The 23,591-nt window shown below is 41.2% G+C and overlaps 1 long non-coding RNA gene across 1 annotated transcript; it reads left to right on the top strand.

Annotated features, from left to right (window-relative positions):
• Positions 1-868: 868 nt before the first annotated feature.
• Positions 869-22,781, top strand: LOC126501436 (uncharacterized). The gene is made up of 3 exons (XR_007591676.1): positions 869-1,116; positions 2,266-2,355; positions 22,705-22,781. It is a non-coding gene; the product is annotated as an uncharacterized lncRNA (long non-coding RNA).
• Positions 22,782-23,591: the final 810 nt, after the last annotated feature.

The following is a 23,591-nucleotide window of genomic DNA, read 5'->3' as shown; positions in this document are numbered from 1 at the left end:
ATCATCTCACCCCTCGGCTCCAGTCACAGCAGTCAGAGGTTTCTGATGGACATTCGGCCTGAGGTGGTTGTAATTCATCCCTGTAAGCAACTGCAGCCAAACTTGTAGGTTCACAAATTGGCTGAGGCTGGAATATTTTCTTTGCCCTGTCATTGCTTTGCGGTCTTGAGTGAAGAGAAAGATGACCTAGAAAAGGTCAAAGAGCACTGCTAGGTTTGGAATTCCCTTGCACAAGTTCAGCCAGTTGTCACGAGGCAGAAGGGAATGCAGGGAGAGGAAGAAGCTTGCCAAGGGTGGAGCTTTCAAAATGAGAAGATCTGCCCTGAATGGCTTCAGGTAACCAGGACAGGCTGAGGGCTTGGGCAGCATTGTCAGTAGCATCAGGTAGAATGAGCCTGTACCTTTTCATGATCGTATAGATATTATGGCCAATAAATGGTTTTTTTCAAAGAATTAAGCAGGACTGCCTATGCTCCAGCAATCCCATTTTTTGGTGTGCTGTATACATAAAGGAAATAAGGACACTACTTATTCTGGTTTATATGAGAGATGCCTCTGTAGGCTCATGTATTTCAGTATCTGGTTCCCAGCTGGTGAGGCCATTCTGGGGGCAGGGGGCAGGAGAGTTATGGAACCTTTAGACTCAGAGCCTTGCTAGAAAAAGTATGGCACAATGGCAGTGTTTGAGGGTTCATAGCCTGGTCTTTTGGCTTCCTGTGTGTACATGAAATGTGATCATTAAACTTCCTGTTCCTGCTGCCAGGCCTGCCCAGACTTAATGGACTTTGTCCCTCTGGAACTACATCCAAAAATTAGCCCCTTTCTCCTCTGCATTGCCTGTCAGGGTATTTCATCACAGCAGAGAGAAAGAAGCTAACACGGTTCAGCAAAGAGGCCTGTGGTCCACCTTTATTATGGTTCTACTCACCACAGCTAAGGTGTGGAACCAACCTAAGGTCTGTGATGGTCTTATTGGAGGCGGCATGTCACTGGGGGTGGACTTTGAGGTTTTGCATGCTCTCTTCCTTTCTCTCGGCTTCCTACTCACAAGTCAAGACACAGGAGCTCTTAAACGTTCCTCTGTTCCACCATCATGGACTTCGAACCTCTGAGACTGTAAGCCAAATCAAATACTTTTAAAAAATAAGTTGCCTTTAATGAATGTTCTTTCTCACAGTAAAAGATAATTAATTGAGATAGGACTATCATAAATAACATCTGTGTTTTATACTTAAGAGGGTAGATTTTAAATTCTCTCACCCACAAGTACTCATGTGAGATGATGTTCGGCTGTGTTAATTGTTTACTATGTATAGCTATATAAAATCATCATATTTTGTATCATAAATATGCAGAGTTTATTTTGAGATTATTTAAATTGATTTTTATTGAGCTCTAGATTTTTTTCTCTGCTCCCCTCCCTAACACTCTCCTCCCCTTCAACCCTTTCCCAAGGTCCCCATGCTCCCATTTATTCAGGAGATCTTGTCTTTTTCTACTTCCCATGTAGATTAGATCTATGTAAGTCTCTCTTAGGGTCCTCTTTCTTGTCTAGGTTCTCTGGGATTGTGATTTGTGGGCTGGTTTTCTTTGCTTTATGTTTAAAAACCACTTATGAGTGAGTACATGTGATAATTGTCTTTCTGGGTCTGGGTTACCTCACTCAAAACGATGTTTTCTAGTTCCATCCATTTTCCTGCAAATTTCAAGATGTCATTACTTTTTTTCTACTGTGTAGTATTCCATTGTGTAAATGTACCACATTTTCCTTATACATTCTTTGGTCGAGTTTTATTTAGGTTGTTTTCAGGTTCTGGCTATGACAAAGAATGCTGCTATGAACATAGTTGAGCACATGTCCTTGTGGGCACAATATACCCAAAAGTGGTATTGCTGGGTCTTGAGGAAGGCTGTTTCCTAATTTTCTGAGAAACTGTCACACTGATATCCACAGGGGCTGTACCAGCTTGCACTCCCACCAGCAATGCAGGAGTGTTCCCTTTACCCCACAACCTCTCCAGCATAAGTTGTCATCAGTGTTTTTGATGTTGGTCATTCTTATAGAGTGGTTTGAATTGTATTTTTCTGATGACTAAGGATGTTGAGTATTTTCTTAAGTGTCTTTCAGACATTTTGCATTCCTCTGTTGAGAGTTCTCTGTTTAGATCTGTACTCCATTTTTTTAAATTTATTTATTTATTTATTAAAGATTTCTGTCTCTTCCCCACCACCACCTCCCCTTTCCCTCCCCCTCCCCCAATCAAGTCCCCCTCCCTCATCAGACCAAAGAGCAATCAGGGTTCCCTGCCCTGTGGGAAGTCCAAGGACCACCCACCTCCATCCAGGTCTAGTAAGGTGAGTACTCCATTTTTTTAAATTAGGTTAATTGTTCATTTGATGACCAATTTTTTGAGTTTTTTATATATTTTGGAGATCAGCCCTCTGTCTGATGTGGGGTTGGTGAAGACTTTTCCCCTTCTGTAGGCTGTCGTTTTGTCTTGTTGCTTTACAGAAGCTTTTCAGTTTCAGGAGGTTCCATTTATTAATTGTTTCTCTCAGTGTCTGTGCTACTGAGGTTATATTTAGGAAGTGGTCTCCTGTGCTAATGAGTTCCAGTGTACTTCCCACTTTCTCTTCAATGAGGTTTAGTGTGGCTGGATTTATGTTGAGGTCTTTGATCCAGCTGGACTTGAATTTTGTGCATGGTGATAGATATGGATCTATTTTCATTCTTCTACAAGTTGATATACAGTTATGCCAGCACCATTTGTTAAATATGCTTTCTTTTTTGATATTTTTTGCTTCTTTGTCAAAAATCAGGTGTTCGAAAGTGTGTGTATTAATATCCAGGTCTTCGATTCAGTTTCATTGGTCCTCCTGTCTGGTTTTATGCCAATACCAGGCTGTTTTCAGTACTATAGCTCTATAGTAGAGTTTGAAGTAAGGAATTGTGATGCCTCCAGAAATTCTTTTATTGTACAGGATTATGTTGGCTATCCTGCATTTTTTTTTTGCTTTTCCATATGAATATGAGTACTGTTATTTCAAGGTCTATGAAGAATTTTTCAGGGATTTTGATGGGTATTGCATTGAATCTGTAGATTGCTTCTGGTAAGATTGCCATTTACTATGTTAATTCTACCTACTCAAAAACATGGGAGATCTTTCTACTTTCTGGTGTCTTCTTCAAATTGTTTCTTCAAAGATTTAAAGTTCTTGTCATAAAAGTCTTCCACTTGTTTGGTTAGATTTACTCTGAGATATTTTATGACATTTGTGGCTATTGTGTTGATTCTCTGATCTCTTTCTCAGTCCATTTATCATCTGTGTACAGGAGGGCTACTGTTTTTTTTTTTTTTGAGTTAATCTTGTATCCTGCTACATTGCTGAAAGTGTTTATGAGTTGTAAAAGTTTCTTGGTAGAATTTTTGAGATTGCTTATGTAAACTATCATATCATCAGCACATAGTGAGAATTTGATTTCTTCTTTTCTCATTTATAGTCCCTTGATTTCCCTTTATTGCCTTATTGCTCTAGCAAAGACCTTAAGAACTATAGTGAATAGACATGGAGAGAGTAGACAACCTTGTCTTTTTCCTGATTTCAGTAGGATCGCTGTGAGTTTCTCTCCATTTAGTTTGATGATGGCTGTTGGCTTGCTGTATATTGCTTTTTTATGTTTAGTTATGTTCTTTTTATCCCTGATCTTTTGAAGACCTTTATCATGAAGAAATGTTGTATTTTGTCAAAAGTTTTTTCAGCATCTAATGAGATGATCACGTGATTTTTAATTTTTAGTTTCTTTATATGGTTGATTATGTTGAGATTTCTGTATGTTGAACCAACCCTGTATCTCTGGAATGAAACTGACTTGATCATGGTGGATGATGGTTCTGATGTGATTGATTTGTCAGTATTTTATTTAGTATTTTTGCATCAATGTTCATGAGTAAGATTGGTCTGTAATACTCTTTGTTAGAAATGTCTTTATGTGGTTTGGGCATCAGTGTAATTGTAGCCTCATAAAAAGAGTTTGGCAATATTCTTTTTGTTTCTATTGCGTGGAACAATTTGAGGAGTATTGGTATTAGTACTTCTTTGAAAATCTTGAATTCTGAGCTGAAACTGGTGCGGGAGAATTGTCTGTAATCTGTCAATCATGTTTTGAATAAATGCTGATTGGCCAGGTAGGAAGTATAGGCAGGAAAACCAGACAGGAAAGTTTTCCTTCTAGTACTTTGTGTAGTAGTTTGTGTTGTGGCTAGGTATTGGCTAAATCTGGTTTTGTCATGGAATATCTTGTTTTGTCCTTCTATGGTGATTGAAAGTTTTGCAGGGCATAGTAGTCTGGGTTGCTATCTGTGATCTCTTAATGTCTGTATAATGCTTGACCATGACCTTCTGGCTTTCATTTTCTCCAATGAGAAGTCAGGTGTAATTCTGATAGGCCTGCCTTTATAGGTTACTTGTCCTTTTTCTTTTGCAGCTCTTAATATTCTTTTTTTTTATTCTGTATGTTTAGTGCGTTGATTATTATTTGGCAAGGGAGCTTTTTTTTGATCCAATTTATTTGGTGTTCTGTAAGCTTCTTGTATCTTCATAGGCATATGTTTCTTTAGGTTGGCAATGTTTTTCTTCTATGATTTTGTTAAATAAATTTTCTGTGCTTTTGAGTTGAACTTCTTCTCCTTCTTCTATACCTATTATTCTTAGGTTTGGTCTTTTCATGGTGTCCCATATTTCCTGGATATTTTCAGTTAAGCTTTTGTTACATTTAATGTTTTCTTTGACTGATGAGTCTATTTCTTCTATTTTATCTTCAGCGCTTAAGATTCTCTCTTCTATCTCTTGTATTCTGTTGTTTATGTTTGCGTCTGTGGTTCCTGATCATTCTCTCATGATTTCTGATTATATAATTCCCTTGGTTTGTGTTTTCTTTATTGTCTCTATTTCAGTTTTCAAGCCTTGAATAGTTTTTTTCATATATTTTATTGCTTTTTCTTCATTTTCTTTAAGGATTTCTTCTACTTTTTTTGTTTGTCTTTTCCTACACTTTTAAAAGGGAATTTCTCATTTCTTCTTTAAGAGTTTCAAACATTCTCTTGAAGTTATTTTTTAGGTAATTTTCTTCTGCTTCATCTATATTTGGTTGATCAAGTCTTGCTGTTGTAGGGTCTCTAGATTTTACTGGTGTTGTGTTGGTCTTTGTGGTTTTACATGTGTTCTTACCTTGTCTACTCATTTTTCCCTCTAATTGGTGTGGTTGGGGCTGTCTGTGATTCTGGTGATTAATTTTCTAGATGCCAGTGGATCCAAGGCTCAGATGGTTGTTCTTCATGGTACAGTCAGTGCCACAGTTTTAGTTACCCCATTGGTCACTCCATGTTCCTGGAGGACACTCAGCACTCCCAGGGTTTACTCTGCTCCTGAGTAGTTTGCTGTCTCAGCCCTGCTCTGGTCTAGGTTGCTAGCTCAGACCTGTTTCTGTAAATGTCCCATGTCTCGATCTGTTCCTGTAGAGGTCCTTGGCTTGGGGTTGGTCCTGTAAAGGTCTCTGGCTCTGATCTTCTCCCTTGGAGGTCCCAGCCTTGGGTGCACCTGGACCTATAAAGGACCTGGCTCAGGCCTACTCTTTCAGAGGTCCCAGGCTCACATCCAGATCCGCAGAGGTTTCTGGTTCCTGCCTATTACCGCAGAGGTCCCAGACCAATGCCTGGACCTGCAGAGGTCCTGACTCAGGTCTACTCCCTCAGAGGTCCCAGATTCATTTCTGGACCTGCAGTGGTCTCTGGCTCCGACCCACCCACTCAGCAGTTGATCCCCCTGTACCTGCTCCTGTGGAGTTTGCTGTCTCAGGTCTGCTCCTCCAGGGCTCAGGTAGCTTTCTCAGTCTTGCCTCCACAAATGTCCCTGGTCTGAATCTGTTCCCACTTCCGTGGTGCTTACAGTCTCAGGCCTGCTCTGGCCTAGGTCAATGGCTCAGTCCTGCTCTTATGGAGCTTGCTACCTCAGGCCTGTTCCAGACTAGATTACTGGTCTAGTCCTGCTTCTGCAAATATCCCTGGTATGGATCTGCCCCTGCTCCCATGGAGTTCACCATCCCAAGCCCACTCTGGCCCAGGTTGCTGGTTCAGTCCTGCTCCTATTGTTGTCCCAGCTATTTTAAGATATTTTTTTTAAAAAAATTTCTGTGTACAAGTATTCTGTCTGTCTGTTTGTTTGTCTGTGTATATGTGTTCCATTATGTGCCCTATCCCATGGAGACCAGAAGTGGGTATCAGGTCCCCTGGAACTAGAATCGTAGACAATTGTGAACCAGTCTCCGTTGCTCTGCAAGAGCATCAGGGGCTCCTAACTACTGAGCCATCCCTACAACCCCAATACACACAATTTTTATTTTTCCCCTCTCCCAAGGAATCTAGTGGTGGCAGGGGATGGAGGAGGAATATAATAACTCTTATCTATTATAGGTATTGCCTCATTTCCCTGAAGGTTCTGTCTTCCTTGACATACTCATTTAAGTGCATTTAATGCGGAGTTGGTTCAGAAGATGTGAAAAATGAACTGAAAGTTGTCATATTTCCCCTCTCCTCCCCGAACTAATGATTTGTGAAGCTGATTATATCCATCCATAATGCTTGGAGCAGAACCCAAAGAAATGGGAGCTATTTTTTCCTATTAGAGTAATGCAATAAGGAGTGGATTTTATAAATCTTTCCTTGGTATTTAAAAAGCCTCAATTGTTATTTTCAAAATGTGAAATATTATTAACATTATGATAATGGAATTAAATGTCAGGTCAAAAATCTCATTTAAAAGATTATGAAAAATTAAAATGAAAGAGTTTTCCCATGATAGATAGAAAGGCTATCTACTTTCTAGACAATAGACAGAAGGACTGGCCTAGAATTGTTCCAGAAAACTGTAGGCAAATGCTCAGTTACTTATGAGAAGCAAAAACGAAATCTGCAAATCCAGACATGCTATTTCCTGTTTTGTCATTCACAAGAAAGTTGCCTTGAGTTCGCCATGCAGGCCCAAAGGTGGTTCTTGGAAGGCAGCGTGACTCTGTCTCCCCATACCTCTGATTACCGACTGCTCTGCCCAGAACAATGACCCATCTCTGTACACATGCCTCTCTATGTTTTTGGATTGGGCTGGGATGTCATTGGATGGTACCCTTATCTTTTATCATTTTCATATGTCTGGCTTTTTCCAAAGTCTGAATTTATGTTTTCATCCTTCTCTCTAACTTTGGGTAAACTCTGCAATGGGTCCTCATTGCAAAGGGTTCAGTTAATAACAGTCTACCCCCCTCCCTCCAGGACCTATTAAGATCCTGGTTCTTGTTTGATTTGTTTTTATCTTGGTATTTCCCCAGTCAATTCCCCCCTCGCCACAAGGAACATTTCAATGAATTGTATGTTTCTTTTCACTTTGATATGTTGCAAATATATATATATATATATATATAGAATGTGCTGTGACTTTCGTTCACACAGTGGTATAGATCACATACTATTTATAACATAGACCTGTACTGGGATTCAGTTCCTCCAGATAGGCACCTCTGTTCATTCACATTAAGTCACTGGGTTTTGTGTTGTACAATTAGCACGTTTCTACTCAATAATTTCCAAAAAATTGACACCCAAGTTACCTCCAATGATGCAGCACCAGAAACATACTAAAGTGAAGATCTTTACACCATGGGACTGCTTGAGTGACCTCACAATATGGTGGCCAGCTTCTCCAAGCAGGAGTGGTCCTGAGGTGAAGTCAGAAATTATTGACTATGACATTCTGTTTGTTTTACTGGTCAGCAGGAGAACAGCATGCAGCTGTGTGAACAAAAGCAGGGAGAGCAGTGGTCTGCATGGAACCTAGCAGCCTCATCTGCCTAATGATGTCCCCTGCATGTTAGAGCACTTGCTTCTTTCAAGTGTATGCACTTCTTCCATTGTCTTTGTGAGCTGATTGTTTCTTGGGAGTAGTCTGCTTCCTCTGTGTGTACTTTCTTTCCATGTTTGTAAGCCATAGTCTTACATTGAGTTCTTTTATAAGAATGGTCAAATGGATACAAGCCTAGCCAAGGGGATGTATTGCGTTCCGGGCCTACTAGGTCTACATAGAAAGAACCTGTTTTTTTTTTTTAAAAATAAGTATATTGTATACCATACATATTAACGAACTGTGTGGTCTCTTGTTAGACATCAAAAGACAGAGAAGGAGAGGGAATAATGTGCTTTGACATTTTATGTCAAGGAGGCTGCAAGGAGGACTCACCTTCTGAAAGCAGCGTTTCACTGCAAGCCGAAATGGTATTCTACGGAAACACTAAGACATCATGTGTTCTTTTGTTTCTACTGATCTGAAGCTTCTGGGTTGTTCACAGTTTGAGGTAGTGATGTACCCTGAAAAATACTTATGGGCAGGAATAGTAGTGATGTCTTGAAGAACTAAATATCTACTCAGAAAAATAATGTGTATGGATTTATGGCTATTGCTTTTTAATTTTTTGACAAAAAACTGCCTTTCAGCACAGATGTGGCTGTCACCATTCTACGTAGGAATATGCATGAGTATTAAGAGGCTGAGGATAAATAAGATTCCTCCAAACTATTTCCTCTATAGTGTGAGCCAGCGACAAAGAAGCTGAGACTCCCACCAGAGTTTACGTAATGGCCACATAAATTCTTGGTACAGAAATCAATTACTGCAGCATAGTTTTTCAATTTGGCTACTCATTTCCTCTTATTTCACATTCCCAGTGTGTTTGAGGTCTTCAAATAAAGACTGAGAGACCGTTAACAACCCCTAAGAAAACCTGCCTCCAGATAGGCACACTCCCCACTACTCAACTGTGTTTGATTTAGGAGACGGGAATCAAGAGACCACCAGTTTGTACTGTCTTTAGACAAAATCAAAGCCGGTTAGCCTTAAGCCAGACTGCACAGATTATGTGAGTGTTATTTGATTTGTAGCTAGCTATGAAAATTTGGAGTAATTAAAAACCTGGCTTTCCATTATAGTTCAAGTTTCTGATTTTATTCTTGAAAGAGCTGAGGCAGGGATTTTCGACGTGGAAAGGTCCAAGTACTAAGAAAATTGCAAAAGTTAGTGTTAGCCACGCTTTGTCACAGAAGCAAACACCTGAGCTGAAACAAAATTTTGGCACACAATTAGTGGCCATTTCTGTTTATGGTCTGTTGGCTCTATTACTTTCATGCTTATTAGACAATGTCTCATGACAGACAGAATAGCAAGTTGCTTACTTCGTGGCCATCAGGAAGCAAAGAGAGAGGAAGAGGAGGGGCTATTGTCTCCCATATACCTGTCAAGAACTTGAGATCCTAAACTTTTTATTAGGTTTCAATAGCACCAATGGAAGAGTAAGCCATTGTCACAAGAACCATTAAGGAACATTCTAGATTTCAACCATAGCAAAGTCTATGTCCAGGGCCAGACTGTTTCATAAAGAGCTCAGAGTTACTGTCTTGGATGTGGCATGTTCAGGTGATAGTCACCCTGACTTTTCTCTTTTAATTTATTCCTCTGCGTAACAGCAAGTAATCAGGTCCAAGATAGTTCAGGCCTTATGACATGCCATGGAGCAAGGAACAGCAGCTTATACAGGTCACAGTGTGAGCTTTTTCTCCACATTTTGTAGAGCAGAGGACAGAAAACCTAAGTGATATGATAGAAACACGTCTGGATAAGTGAGTGTAGGGCATAGAAGAGTCTTCCCAGAGGCTTGAGAGCCACTGAGAAAGCCCTGGCTGCCGCAAGGTTGAGAGAGTTGAGCTATCGCTGTCTGTGCTGTCAGACACAAAGCATGTCAACCAGAGTCCAGATTTCAGTGCTCCTCTGCTCATTCCTGACCTTCTCCACTCCACTTCCCAAACTTCCAGTAATGGGTTTATGTTCCACTCTTGCCCCAAAGTATTTGGGGAGTGTTTTAAGCACAGACCAATGCAACTCTGAAAAAAAAAATTGTCTTGCCAAAACAGTCCTTAGACAATGGCAATATTATCTAAGAACTAAGAGAATGAATCCTTTAGTTAAAAATCCCAACTTTGTTAGTTTGTTCTGGGCATGTTCATAGAGGCTGTGCAATCAGTAAGTTTAGTTTTTGTATTTTTTTTTTTACTATATAGAGAACTAGAAGCAATAAGATGGGTGGGTAGATAGATATTAGATTGACAGGTGATAAATAGATGGTAGATAGATTATAGAGATATATAGAAGACAGACAGACAGATAGATAGACAGACAGACAGACAGACAGATGATTGATAGATGATGTGAAGTGATTCTCCCGCTCCAGAAAATCTGAAAGTCTCACCATCTGGTATCTGCAGATAAAAGAAACACCAAAGCTAGTTATAGAATTCCATTAAAGAAAGACAAAGGCTGTGCACTCAGGGTACTGGGAAGGGATATGTATTGTTAGCTTTCTCACTGGTGTGACAAAGTTACCAGACAAGAGCAACTTAAGGAAGCGCTTACTTTGGCTCACACTTTAGAAGGACATGACCCATCATGCCAGGGAAGGTGAGGTGGCAGGAACGAGATGCCGCTGGTCCCACCGTCTGCAGTCAGGAAGCTGAGAGCTGAATGCTGCTGCTTCTTTCACTCTCCGCTGTCATTCAGTCTGGGACCCCAGCCCACATTCGGGGCTGGTCCCCTGCTTAATTAAATCTCTGTAAATCCTCTCGTAGGCATGCCGAGCGATGCATCTCCTGGGTGATTGTAAATCTCACTGAGTTGGCAATAAAGAGGAACAGCTATAGGCCCATGATCCTCAGCCTTTGCTTTATGCAAGGCACTAATGACATGCATGGTGCCAGCCCCTACACTGATAAGAACTGGCCACTTTCAGCCAGTTTGCTAATTCAGATGCTCATTTCTTGCACAGCCACCTTCACGAACACACTCAGAAACAGAGTTTTACCAGCTAGCAGGATTCCTCCTAACCCAGCCAAGTTAACACCTAAAAATCAAGTACTAAGAAAAGTGTGTTACATAATAACAACGGCCAGCCTGATTACTGAATTACCACTGGACTCAACAACACAAAGAGTTTGACCTGGAGGGGACTCAAAAGTCCATGCCCCAGTGAATGACACCACATCCAGGTATATATGCACAGTGCTGATTGAATTCAGCAAGTTAAAAATAAATAATTATAAAAGGAAAAGATACTAGAAAGGGAGATGTGATTGTGGATCTTGGAGAAAGCTGGCAGGAGGAGGGAGGATGGACAAGATCAAGGTACATCCTGTACACATATGCAATTTTCAAACGCTGAATAAAAGAATATTTAACTGCTAAGTTTCTCTCTGTGTGATGGCTAATCTTGGCTGCCAACTTGACACAACATGACAGAGAATTTCAGTGAAGGGATTGCCTCCATCCGATTGGCCTCTAGTCTACTCTGTGGGGGCAGTTTCTTGACTAATGATTGATGTGGAAGGGCCCATCCCACTGTGAGCAGTGACATACCTGGGCAGGGAGGCCAGAGCTGTAGAAGAAAGGCAGCTGACAGGAACCAAGTGGATAAGAAGCATTCCTTCATGTTTTTTGTTTCAATTCCTACATTCAGGTTTTTCCTTGAGGAAGTTCCTGGCTTGGCTTCCTTCAGTGATGGACTGTAATCTTGAAGCCAGTTAATTCTGTCTTCTTCAGGTTTTTGTCCGTGTTTTATCAAAGCAACAGGAACCAAAGTATAACATTCTGTCCTCTCCCTCCCTCTTTCTTGCCATCCCTCTTTTCCTCCTTCCTTCCCTCCCTCCCTCTTCCATTTTTATGCAGTCCTGGGAATCTAACCCGTAGCCCTTATGCATGCTAGTCAAGAGCTCTACCATTGAATCCCAGTTAACTCAAAATTTTATATTTTACTTTTTTCATCCTTGGTCATCTATAAATCCCACTTGAAACACAAAGGTTTTTCATTCATCTCCTAACGTTCATCTTTCAGATCATCTAATGCATGATTTCTTGGTGTCATTGAGCCTGCCACCTCTCACTGCTTGTGAATTCCTGTTTACTCTGCCTCAGTCATCCCAGTATGAAGTCCACTGTAACTTTCAGAGGTTTAAGCTTCGTGCATCTTTGCAGTCTTCTTATGGATCAAATATAGAAAAGGGGTCTGAGCTATCCTGACCTCTATTCTGAGACCTAAGAATACTGGCAGCGATGGTCAAAACAGACCAGTCCTTGTGCACAGAGCAAAAGAAGATAAAAAAAAAAAAAAACTAGAAGACAATTTCCAGAGGGCGGAGACAATATAACTTATTGTCTCACTCACTTGGGAGGCAGAGTCAGGACGGTCAGTTGAGCCCAGATCAAGATCGTCCTGTGTGACATAACAAAGAGACCATTTCAAAACCAAGAGGTTGAGGTTACTAGTTTAAAGAGGACATAGAGTCTAGAAGTGAGATAGTGCTAGCGCGTGGAGCACTGAGTGTGTGTCTCCTCAGACACACGTCTGTGCTCTTGTGTGACCAAGGAGAATACCTCCGGCAAGTGGTATGTCTAAGACCTGGGTGCTGAGAAGGAGCCGGGCACGTAAAACTGCAGGAGGTGGTACAGACAGAAGAGCAAGTGTGAGCCGGGGAGGCTGATGCGAGCAAAGAAGCGATACTGAGAAACAGCATTGGAGATGTGGCCAATTTCAGAGTCTGGATTTTATTCTAATTTTCAAGAAGCTATGGGGACTTTACAGAGAGGAATTGGTTGATATTATTATTACTATAGGATGTGATCACGGCAGCTGATGGAGGGCAGAAAGGTTTGGGAGGCAGCTGGCAAGGATACTGTTGTCAAGGTTGTCACATTCTCAAGAGCAGACCCAAATAATAGACTTGGGTGCAAACAACTTGTCTGGGAGGTGATCCCAGGAAACAAGGAACAACGTGCAGGTAAATGAGACAGCAGAGAAAGCTATAACAGGCAATTCACCACCCGCCAGGCCAGCAAGGCTCTACCCCACCTTAGATGTGACATTTGTGGCCCGAGGAAGACAGAGAAGATTGGTCACTTGAGGGGAGACACTCTTAGTGTGAATAAGATGTCTCCAGGGAAGTTAGAGGGGAGCTTGGACTGTCAGGCTGGAATGTCTACATGCCATTATCCAATCAACACTCCTCTGGGGTCACCATGAAGGTATTTGCAGAGGTGAAAAAGGTCACCCACAGTCAATTTTTCAGGAAGGTGAAAACCCCAGAAGGTCTGAATGAGCTGAGTTCAATCAGGCAGCAGAGGCCTTCACAAATAGGACACTGTAGTCACATATCAGAACATCTACAGGAAGCAGCTTCTGATGCTATTAATGCTGGCTGGAGGAACAGAAAAAGGGGGTAGGTTTGTTAAACCTAGGTTAAAGTTGAGGACAGCAAAGCCGCCAGCACTGCTAGTGACAAGACGCCTGATAAGGCTCCCGCTTTCCTAATGTAGGTGCGGCTGTCTGCCCATACTCCTTGATGGCCTGGCATTCCCCACATCACTGGTCTGTAAAAGCTTTGCATCTGTCTCAAGTCTGCCCTGCCCACGGTGATTCTTCACTAGAATGTTTTTGGTGTTCATCCCTGTTGTAGCATCACTTAATGTGTTTATTCACTTTCCTGACTAAAGCATATTCCACTGAACAGGCATACGAAGATTAATTCATTAATGTATCAGATGGCATTAGAGCTGCTTACACCAGCTAGCCACTGTAAACAATGGCATGGGCATCTCTGCTCAGGCGCATCTTTCCCTAGATACACACTTGGAGGTGGACTGCTGTGTCGCATGCTAACGCTGTGTTTGACGTTTTCAGGAGACAGGATTGCTTTCAAAGTGGCTGTCCTGGTTTTCATTCACACCAACATGTATGAGGGTCTCACAGTCTCACCAGCACGTGTTCCTCTCTGACCGTGTATTGCGTTGACTGCTGTCCTGGAGCTCTGAGGTCATCTCAGTGAGGTTTTCTATGGAGTCTCCTGATGGCTGCTAATGCTGGGCATCTTTTCATTTGTTTCTTGGTCATCAGGTACCCTCTTTAGAGAAATACTTTTCTCCTCTGGATGTGGCTATCCTGCTATTTCTGCACCACTTGTTGAAAGATTCCAGAGGTGGACAGTAGATGTCCTTCTTTCCGATCGTGAGAGTCATGGCTGACTTTCTATTAGAAAACAGGTTAACAGGAAGAAAACATGAATTTATGTAATCTGAGAGACCTCAGAAAAGGAGAAATGAAGATTTAGGGGGAACATTACACTTTGATGAGAAATGAGGTGCTGGTGTGACTGGTTATCTAATGATGCTGTTCTCAGGGGATGGTCCCCAGCCTGTCTGATCTAATGATGCTGTCCTCAGGGGATGGCCCCCAGCCTGTCTGGTCTAATGATGCTGTCCTCAGGGGATGGCCCCCAGCCTGTCTGATCCAATGGTGCTGTTCTCAGGGGATGGCCCCCAGCCAGTCTGATCCAATGATGCTGTCTTCAGGGGATGGCCCCCACTCAGCCTGTCTGATTTATGATGGATGCTGAGATGGCCCCCACTCTGGCTGGCTTGGAATTAACTATGTAAATTGGGCTGGCCTTGAACTCCCAAATATACTTACCTCTGCCTTTTTTACTTGAGTGCTGGGATTAATGGCATATGCCACCACACTTGGCATTATGTTTGAAATTTTTTATGATTAAAAACAAGTTGGGAAGAAAAAGGTAAAAAGTAAAAACATTCATTTCGCATAACATAAGCACATAAAACCATTACATGAAATATCATATGTATGTATGATATATGTATTCTAATATAAATGTGTGTGTATGTATTATATGCATATCTATATATTTAGTATTGGGTCCACAGGGTTCTCACAAAGATGGGAATAGACCACCAAAGTAATAGACCAGAAGCAAACTGTATCCCAGGGAAAAAATAAAGAAATAAAGCTCCATGGGGCACAAAAAGCTTATCAGCTAGCTGAGAACACAGCCAGAGATGAATATCCGGGTCTTCAATTTAGTTTCATTGGTCCTTCTGTCTGTTTTTACACCAATACCAGGCTGTTTTCAGTGCTGTAGCTCTGTAGTAGAGTTTGAAGTCAGGGATTGTGATGCCTCCAGAAATTATTTTATTGTACAGGATTGTTTTGACTATCCTGTGTTTTTTGCTTTTATGTATGAAGTTGAGTACTGTTCTTTTGAGTTCTATGAAGAATTTTTTGGGGATTTTGATTGCATTGCATTAAATCTGTAGATTGCTTCTGGTAAGATTGCCATTTTTACTATGTTAATTCTACCGATCCAAGAGCATGGGAGATCTTTCCAATTTATGGTGTCTTCTTCAATTTCTTTCTTCAAAGATTTAAGGTTCTTGTCAAACAAATTTTCCACTAGTTTGGTTAGAGTTACTCCCAGATATTTATGCTATTTGTGGCTATTGTGAAGGGTGTTGATTCTCTTATTTCTTTCTCAGCCCATTTATCATCTGTGTACAGGAGGGCTACTGATTTTTTTTTAATCTTGTATCCTGCTACATTACTGAAAGTGTTTATGAGTTGTAGAAGTTCCTTAGTAGAATTTTTTGGGTCGTTTATGTAAACTACCATATCATCAGCAAATAGTGAGAGTTTGATTTCTTCTTATCCTATTTGTATCCCCTTGATCTCCCATTGTTGCCTTATTGCTCTAGCTAGGACTTCAAGGACTATATTGAATAGAGAGTGGACAACCTTGTCTTTTTCCTGATTTCAGTGGGATGACTGTGGGTTTCTCTCCATTTAGTTTGATGTTGGCTATTGGCTTGCTGTATATTGTCTTTATTATGTTTAGGTATGTTTCTTGTGTCCCTGCTCTCTCCAAGACCTTTATCAAGAAGGGATGTTGTATTTTGTCAAAAGCTTTTCAGCATCTAATGAGATGATCATGTGGTTTTTATTTTTCAGTTTGTTTATATGGCAAATTACATTGACAGATTTTTGTATGTTGAACTATCCCTACATCTCTGAAATGAAGTCGACTTGATCATGGTAGAAGATCATTCTGATGTGCTCTTGGATTCAATTTGCTAGTATTTTATTTAGTATTTTTGCATCAATGTTCATGAGTGAGATTGGTCTGTACTTCTCTTTCTTAGTAATGTCTTTCTGTGATTTGGGTATCAGGGTAATTGTAGCCTCATAAAAAGAGTTCGGCAATGTTCCTTCTGTTTCTATTGTGTGGAACAATTTGAGGACCATTGGTATCAGTTCTTCTTTGAAAATCTTGTAGAAGTCTGAGCTGAAATCATCTGGTCCTGGGCTTGTTTTGGTTGGGAGACTTCTGATGACTGTTTCTATTTCTTAGGCAGTTATAGGTCTGTTTAATTTGTTTATCTGGTCTTGATTTAATTTTGGTAAGTGATATATATCTAAAAAGTTGCCCATTTCCTTTAAGTTTTCCAATTTTGTGGAGTACGGGTTTTTGAAATATGTCATGATTATTCTATGTATTTCCTCTGCATCTGTGTTTATGTCCCTTTTTTCATTTCTGATTTTGTTAATTTGGATATTCTCTCTCTGCCTTTTGGTTAGTTTGGAGAAAGATTTGTCTATTTTGTTGATTTTCTTGAACAACTAACTCTTTGTCTCATTGATTCTTTGTATTGTTTTCTTTGTTTCTATTTTGTTGATTTAGCTTTCAATTTGATTATTTCCTGCTGTCTAGTTCTCTCCGGTGAGTTTGCTTCTTTTTGTTCTAAAGTTTTCAAATGTTCTATTAATTCACTAGTGTGGGATTTTTCCAGCTTCTTTATGTAGGCATTTAGTGCTATGAACTTGTCTCTTAACGCTGCTTTCATTGTGTCCCATGAATTGGGGTATGTTGTGTGGTCATTTTTGTTGAATTTTAGGAAGTCTTTTGTTTCTTCCTTTTTTTGACCCATTGATGACTCAGATGAGCATTGTTTAATTTCCATGTGTCTGTGGGCTTTCTGAAATTATTATTGCTGTTTAACTCTACTTTTAAGCCCTGGTGATCTGATAAGATACATGGGGTTATTCCAGCTTTTTTGTATTTTTTGAGGTTTGTTTTGTTACCGAGTATGTGGTCAATTTTTGAGAAGGTTCCGTGAGGTGCTGAGAAGAAGCTATATTCTTTTATGTTTGGATGCAATATTCTGTAGATGTCTGCTAAGTCCATTTGAGTCATAATATCTGTTAGTTCTCTTATTTTTCTGTTTATTTTTTTTTCTTACTGACCTGTCCAGTGGTGAGAGTGGAGTGTTGAAGTCTCCCACTATTAGGGTGTGAGGTTTAATGTATGATTTAAGCTTTAAAAGTATTTCTTTTACATATGAGGGTGCTCTTGTATTTGGGACATAGATGTTCAGTATTGAGATTTCTTCTTGATGGATTTTTCCTGTGGCTAATATGAAATGTCCTTCTTTGTCTCTTATGATCAATTTGACTTTGAAGTGTATTTTGTTAGATTTTAGGCTAGCTATACCAGCTTGTTTCTTAGTTCCATTTGATTGGAAATTTTTTCCCAACCTTTTACTCTGAGGCGATTTCTGTCTTCGAGGTTGAGGTATGTTTCTTGTATGCAGCAGAAGGATGGATTCTGTTTTCATGTCCAGTCTGTTAGCCTGTGTCTTTTTATAGGTGAGTTGAGTCCATTTAGATTAAGGGATATTAATGACCAGTAATTACTATCTCCTGTTATTTAGTTTTAGTTGATGGTGTTGTTAATTTGTGTGTTTTTTCCTTCTTTTGTTGCTGTGAGACCATCAATTGTCTGTGTTTTTGTTGATGTAACCATCTTCCTTGGGTTGGATTTTTTTTTCTAGTGCTTTGTGTAGGACTGGGTTTGTGGCTAGGTATTGGCTAAATCCGGTTGTCGTGGAACATCTTGTTTTTACTTCTATGGTGATTGAAAGTTTTGATGGGTATAATGGTCTGTGCTGGCTTCTGTGGTTTCTTAATGTCTGCATAATGCTTGACCACGTCCTTCTGTCTTTCATTGTCTCTAATTAGAAGTCAGGTGTACTTCTGATAGGTCTGCCTTTATATGTTACATGGCATATTTTCCTTTGAAGCTCTCAATATTCTTTATTTTGGATGTTTTGTGTTTTGATTATTATGTGTCGAGGGAACTTTTTTTGATCCAGTTTATTTGGTGTTATACACGCTTCTTGTATTTTCATATGCATTTTTTTAAGTTGAGAACGTTTTCTCCTATGATTTTATTAAATATATTTTCTGTTGAATTGGGCTTCTCCTTCTATATACCTATTATTCTTAAGTTTGGTCTTTTCATGGTGTCCCATATTTTTTAGATATTATGTGTTAAGCTTTTGTTAGATTTAATGTTTCCTTTGACTGATGAGTCTATTTCCTCAATTGTATCTTCAGCACTCAAGAATCTGTCTTCCATCTCTTGTATTCTGTTCTTTATTTTTGAACTTGTGGTTCCTGATTATTTTCTCATGATTTTTTCTATAATTACCTTGGCTTGTGTTTACTTTATTGTCTCTATTTCAGTTTTCACATCTTGAATAGTTTATTTCATACATTTGATTGCTTTTTCATAGTTTTCTTTTATTTATTTTTTTAAAATTTTCCACTAAAATATTTACACTTCCTCTCCTCCTCCCATTCTTCTCTCCCCCACTCACTCTCCTCCCTCCCTCTCCCTTCTTAAGAGAGGGCAGGGAACCTTGCCCTGTGGGAAGTCCAAGGCCCTCCCCCCTACATCCAGGCCTAGGAAGCTTTGAATCCAAATAGACTAGGGTCCCAAAAAGCCAGTACATGCAGTAGAAACAAGTCCCAGTGCCTTTATCAATGGCTTCTCAGTCAGCCCCCATGGTCAGCCACATTCAGAGAGTTCAGTTTGATTGCATGCTCATTCAGTCCCAGTCCAGCTAGATTTGGTGAGCTCCCGTTAGAACAGGCACATTGTCTCAGTGGGTGGACCAACCCCTCGCAGTCCAGATTTCCTTGCTCATCTTCTCCCTCCATAGTTTTCTTTAAGGAATTCTTTAAGGGATTTGCTGATGTCTGTAACACCCGGTTTTGGTGTTACACCCTCGGTACAGCTTTCGTGTCACTGTACCGAATGCGAGTCGGGCAAGGCCTGGAGGTTAAACACAAGACACAGAGAGACCAGGGTCATTCGATAGGAGATCAAGCACTAGGACCCCCACCCAGGCAGGTGGGAAATTACCATATCAACAATGGAATGAATGCCATGCAGCTAATCACCAGGCGGGGCAGGGGAAAATACAGGAACTTAACCAGGCGGGGCAGAACGCTAGTCATCTGACTAGAAACTTTATGCGCCCCATGAATAAGGGCTGAATGCTTGGTCATGTTGACCAGAAATTGTCCTCGAGATGTGCCCCAGGAATAAGGGCAGACCAGGGCCCTACAGATGTCTTCCTTTTTTTGTCTTTCCTCTATTTCTTTAGGGAATTTCTCATTTCCTCTTTATGAGTCTCAAACATTCTACTGAAGTTATTTTTTTAGGTCATTTTCTTCTGCTTCATCCATATGTGGTTGTTCAAGTCTTGCTGCTGTAGGGTCTCTGGCTCAGTCTTCTTTTCAGTTTTTATTAACAGAGTTTTTCAGTGTTTGTATTTAGTCCATTGTTTTTCCCTGGCACTCCTTGATAATGTTGACTAAGGCTCTGCACCTCTCCTTACACTGCCAGTTTCTCATAGCAGGGAAGGGGATGGGACAATATAAAACCAAAAAGTTAGAAGTCACGTACATCCCATCATTTAAAAGTTAACTCAGCTCACATCAATCTCTAGTCATGAATGGCCAGGGTAGGTATCTAAAAGCTGATCTTCAGTTTGCAGAGGGCCACTTCAGTCTTGCAGACGGAGCTATGGGTTGTAAAGCATAGTAACCTACTGTTAAAAGTTAATCCTTAAACTGCTAAGAAAACTGCCGACAGCCTGCTCTCATTCTCATAGGCTTACAACTTTATATTCTTCATTTCTACATTTTTATTTCTGGAATCTACACTTTTATATTCTTATTCTTGGACTCTTCATTCAGAATACAGGTGGTGCCAACTTAGGATAGTTCAACCTAGACAACTATACAACAGAATAAAAGTGGTACGCACTCAGCAGAAACTGCACTTTGATTTTGGATTTGATGCTTTTTTTCCATCCTGGTCATATACAGTGAGTTCTCCTGTGATACTGAGCAGTGATGGAGGTGGTGAACCTCAGGACCATGTCAGCCATGAAATTACAGGGGGAATAGTGAGCATTCCAGTGTTCTGCACCTCCACACCATGGCACTCCATGCTCAGATGTAGTAAATGTGTTGGTTTGTTTGCCTTTCTAGTGCTAAAGAATTAGACCCAGTGCCCTGTGTACTCTATGCAGTGCTTTCCCTCAGAATTTTCCCCAGATGTTCCCCTCTAATTTTTTTAAAAGATAAATGAATTTATTTGCATGTATATGAATTCATATGTGTCATGGCAAGTGCAATAGTTTTAAATGTCAACTTAAGTCAATTTAAACTTATTTGGGAAGTCTCCATGAGGGGTTAGATTGGATTGGCATGTGGGTGTGTCTGTGTGCCGGGTTCTCTGGCAGAAAAAGAGGACCCCCGGACTCTCCCTGGGGCTGAGTGTGATGGGTATTGAATGACCCAGCCCTCTCCACTGGCCACTGGGGAGAAACACACCCACTGAGTCAGGAGTCTATCAAAGCAGGATCTTGTTTAATGGTGTCAGACAGGAACTTATATAGGGTTGTGATGGGGGTGGAGAAGCTTGGGAAGGGTTGAGGCAGAGTAAGAAATGAAGGCCAATAGTATTCTGCCATGCTAACAGTGGCTGGGCAGAGGCAGGTTTAGGTCAGGTAGCCAGGGACAGGTCTCCAAATTTGAGCTAGTCTCAGAAAGTTACACCAGGCCTCACCAAACTCAAGTTAGGCTCAGGAAGTGACACTGGGCCTCATACCCATGCCTCATGAGGCCCAACATCTGAGGGCATATCTGTGGGCATGTCTGTGAGCTTCTCTGTGAGGGATTATCTTGATTATGTTAACTGAGATGGGAAGACCTACCCACTGTGGGAAGGAAATTCTAGATTAAACAAAGATGGTGAAAGGTAAGGGCGGTTGCACCTATTTTAAATCCCAGCACTGAAGAGGCAGAGGAGTGCTGTGGGTCAATGGTTTGTACCATGTCTATTGTATTTTAATAAAACGCTGATTGGCCAGTAGCCAGGCAAGAAGCATAGGCAGGACAGCCAGACAGGAAGTAGAGGTGGGTCAATGAGAACAAGAGAATTTTGGATAGAAGGAAGTCCTAGTCTGTAGTAGTGACCCAGCCACAGAGCAAGTAAGATGTGACTGCCTTGCTGAAAATAGTACCAAGCCATGTGGCTAACATAGACAAAAATAATGGGCTAATATAACTTATAAGAGTTAATAAGAAGCCTGATCTAATGGGCCAATCAGTTTATAACTAATGTAGACCTCTGTGTGATTTCTTTGGGACTTAATGACTGTGGGAACTGGGACAAAAAACTCAGCCAACAGAGGAGGTACATTTGTGAGTTCTAGGCCAGCCTGGTCTACATGGTGAATTCCAGGCCAGTGAAAGCCACATGAGATCTGTCTAAAACACAAAAACAACCAAAGGAACGGAGGGGGAGCAGAGCTCAGTCATGCACACATTAGTTCTTTGCTCTCTGATTTTGATTTTGGATATAATAAGATTAGCTGCTGTGACTGTGATTTCCCACAAGGATGGGCTGTGGTCTTGAAATGTGTGGTAAGTAGGCCCTTTTCCCCATAAGTTGAGTATTTTATCATAGCAACAGAACCTGACGGTGTGGGCACAGAGGTCAGAGGACTCCTCTTTGGAACTGGTTCTGGGGATCAAACTCAGGTTCTCAGGCTTGATCACAAGTTCCGTCTACCCACTGAGCCCTAGGTTTTTTATTCTGAGACAGAATGTTGTAATGGTGACCCAGCATGGCCTTGAACACCCTCTAGCCCAGGCAGGCCTTGAGCTTTCAACCTCCTTCCTTAGCCTCCCAAGTAGCTGGGAGTGTAGGTGCAGTGCATCCACTGGAGTATAGGAGCACTGGAGGATAGGTGCAGTGCAGCCACTGGAGGATAGGTGCAGTGCAGCCACTGGAGGATAGGTGCAGTGCAGCCACTGAAGTATAAGAGCAGTGTATCCACTGGAGGATAGGCACAGTGCAGCCACTGGAGTATAGGTGCATTGCAAACACTGGAGTACAGGTGCAGTGCAGCCACTGGAGTATCACCACAGCTATGGAGATAGATACAGCATAGGAGTGCCCTCTGGAAAGTGGGGTGAGTGGGCTGTCAATGCTCCCAGCCTGTCTGTTAGGATCTGTATTCTGACACTTCAGAGCCCATCCTGAGGTCTGATCCAATAAAAGAATTTCCAGATTATCTTTTCAGGTTTGAGCCAAAAAGACTAAAACTCTGCTGCTGGAATATTGCTAGAGGTTACAGTCAGGCCACAGAATGTGTGTCGGTTTGCTAAGAAACCCTGCCTGGTGTGAGAATTCCACCTGAGACTTCCAGCTTTTCCAATGCTTCTGAGTTCCTTGTGTTGTGATAACCCCCAACCATAACATTAACTTCTTTGCTACTTCACACCTGCAATTTTGCTACTGTTATGAATCATAATGCAATATCTGTGTTTTCTGATGGTCTTGGGTCCCCCTACAGGTTGAGAACCACGGCTGGAACAACTGAAGCAGTCTGTCAGTCTCCCCAAACTCCAGCACCTTCCACTGCAGAACCCAATTGGTATAAAAGTACTATTACAATTAATAGAGTTCACTACTTTGAATCTTAATCTTTGCTCTCTCCATCATTACTGAGTCTGTGTAGAACTTGAGCGCCAACTCGGCCTCCTTCTCTGCTTTATCTATGCAGCATATATATGATTTCTCTCTGTCTGTGTGTGTGTGCACATGTGTGTGTGTGTATGTGTGTGTGCCTGTGTGCTGGGACCTTCAGAGACCAGAAAAGGGCTTTGAATTCCCCTGGATCTGGAGTTACAGGCAGCTATAAGCCCAGGGATGCTGGGAACTGAACTCAGAGACTTTGCTAGATCAGCATATACTCTCAATCACTGAGCCATCTCCCCAGCCCCCGGGATATGTATTTCAATTTCCTTATGACATTTGAAAAATTATTTTTGCTTATAATTGTTTACTTAAATTCCATGCTTTTGATCTTTTTAGCCTAAGGAGTCTAATGCTGATATTTCAGTGATGCTTATGATTATAGTGGCTCATAGTTTGAGCAGTGACACAAAAATCCCTCCATAAAATGGAATTTGGCTGTCCAGGTTAAGTACTAAGTTTCAAGGAATGAACTAAAGAGGGGGTTTCAGGGGCCACAGTAATGTGAGGATTGAGGTTGGCAGAGCTCTCTGTTCCCCAGACACAATTCCCCAGTCCCGTTCCTGGTATTATAGCTCAACACCAGTTGTAGCTACCCCTCACTCCTTCCCACATCTCCTGTATCCCGCAAACCATCGCCTCCGAACCTGCTTCTCCATGCTTGTTTCTTTGTCCCAGCACCACAAATGCAGCAGCCACACAACC

The sequence above is a fragment of the Alexandromys fortis genome, unplaced genomic scaffold, assembly GCF_014885135.2.
Source record: "Alexandromys fortis isolate MF-2015 unplaced genomic scaffold, M_Fortis_MF-2015_v1.1 scaffold_41, whole genome shotgun sequence".
Taxonomy (NCBI): Eukaryota; Metazoa; Chordata; class Mammalia; order Rodentia; family Cricetidae; genus Alexandromys; species Alexandromys fortis.
This window is presented reverse-complemented; position numbering and strand designations above follow the sequence as displayed.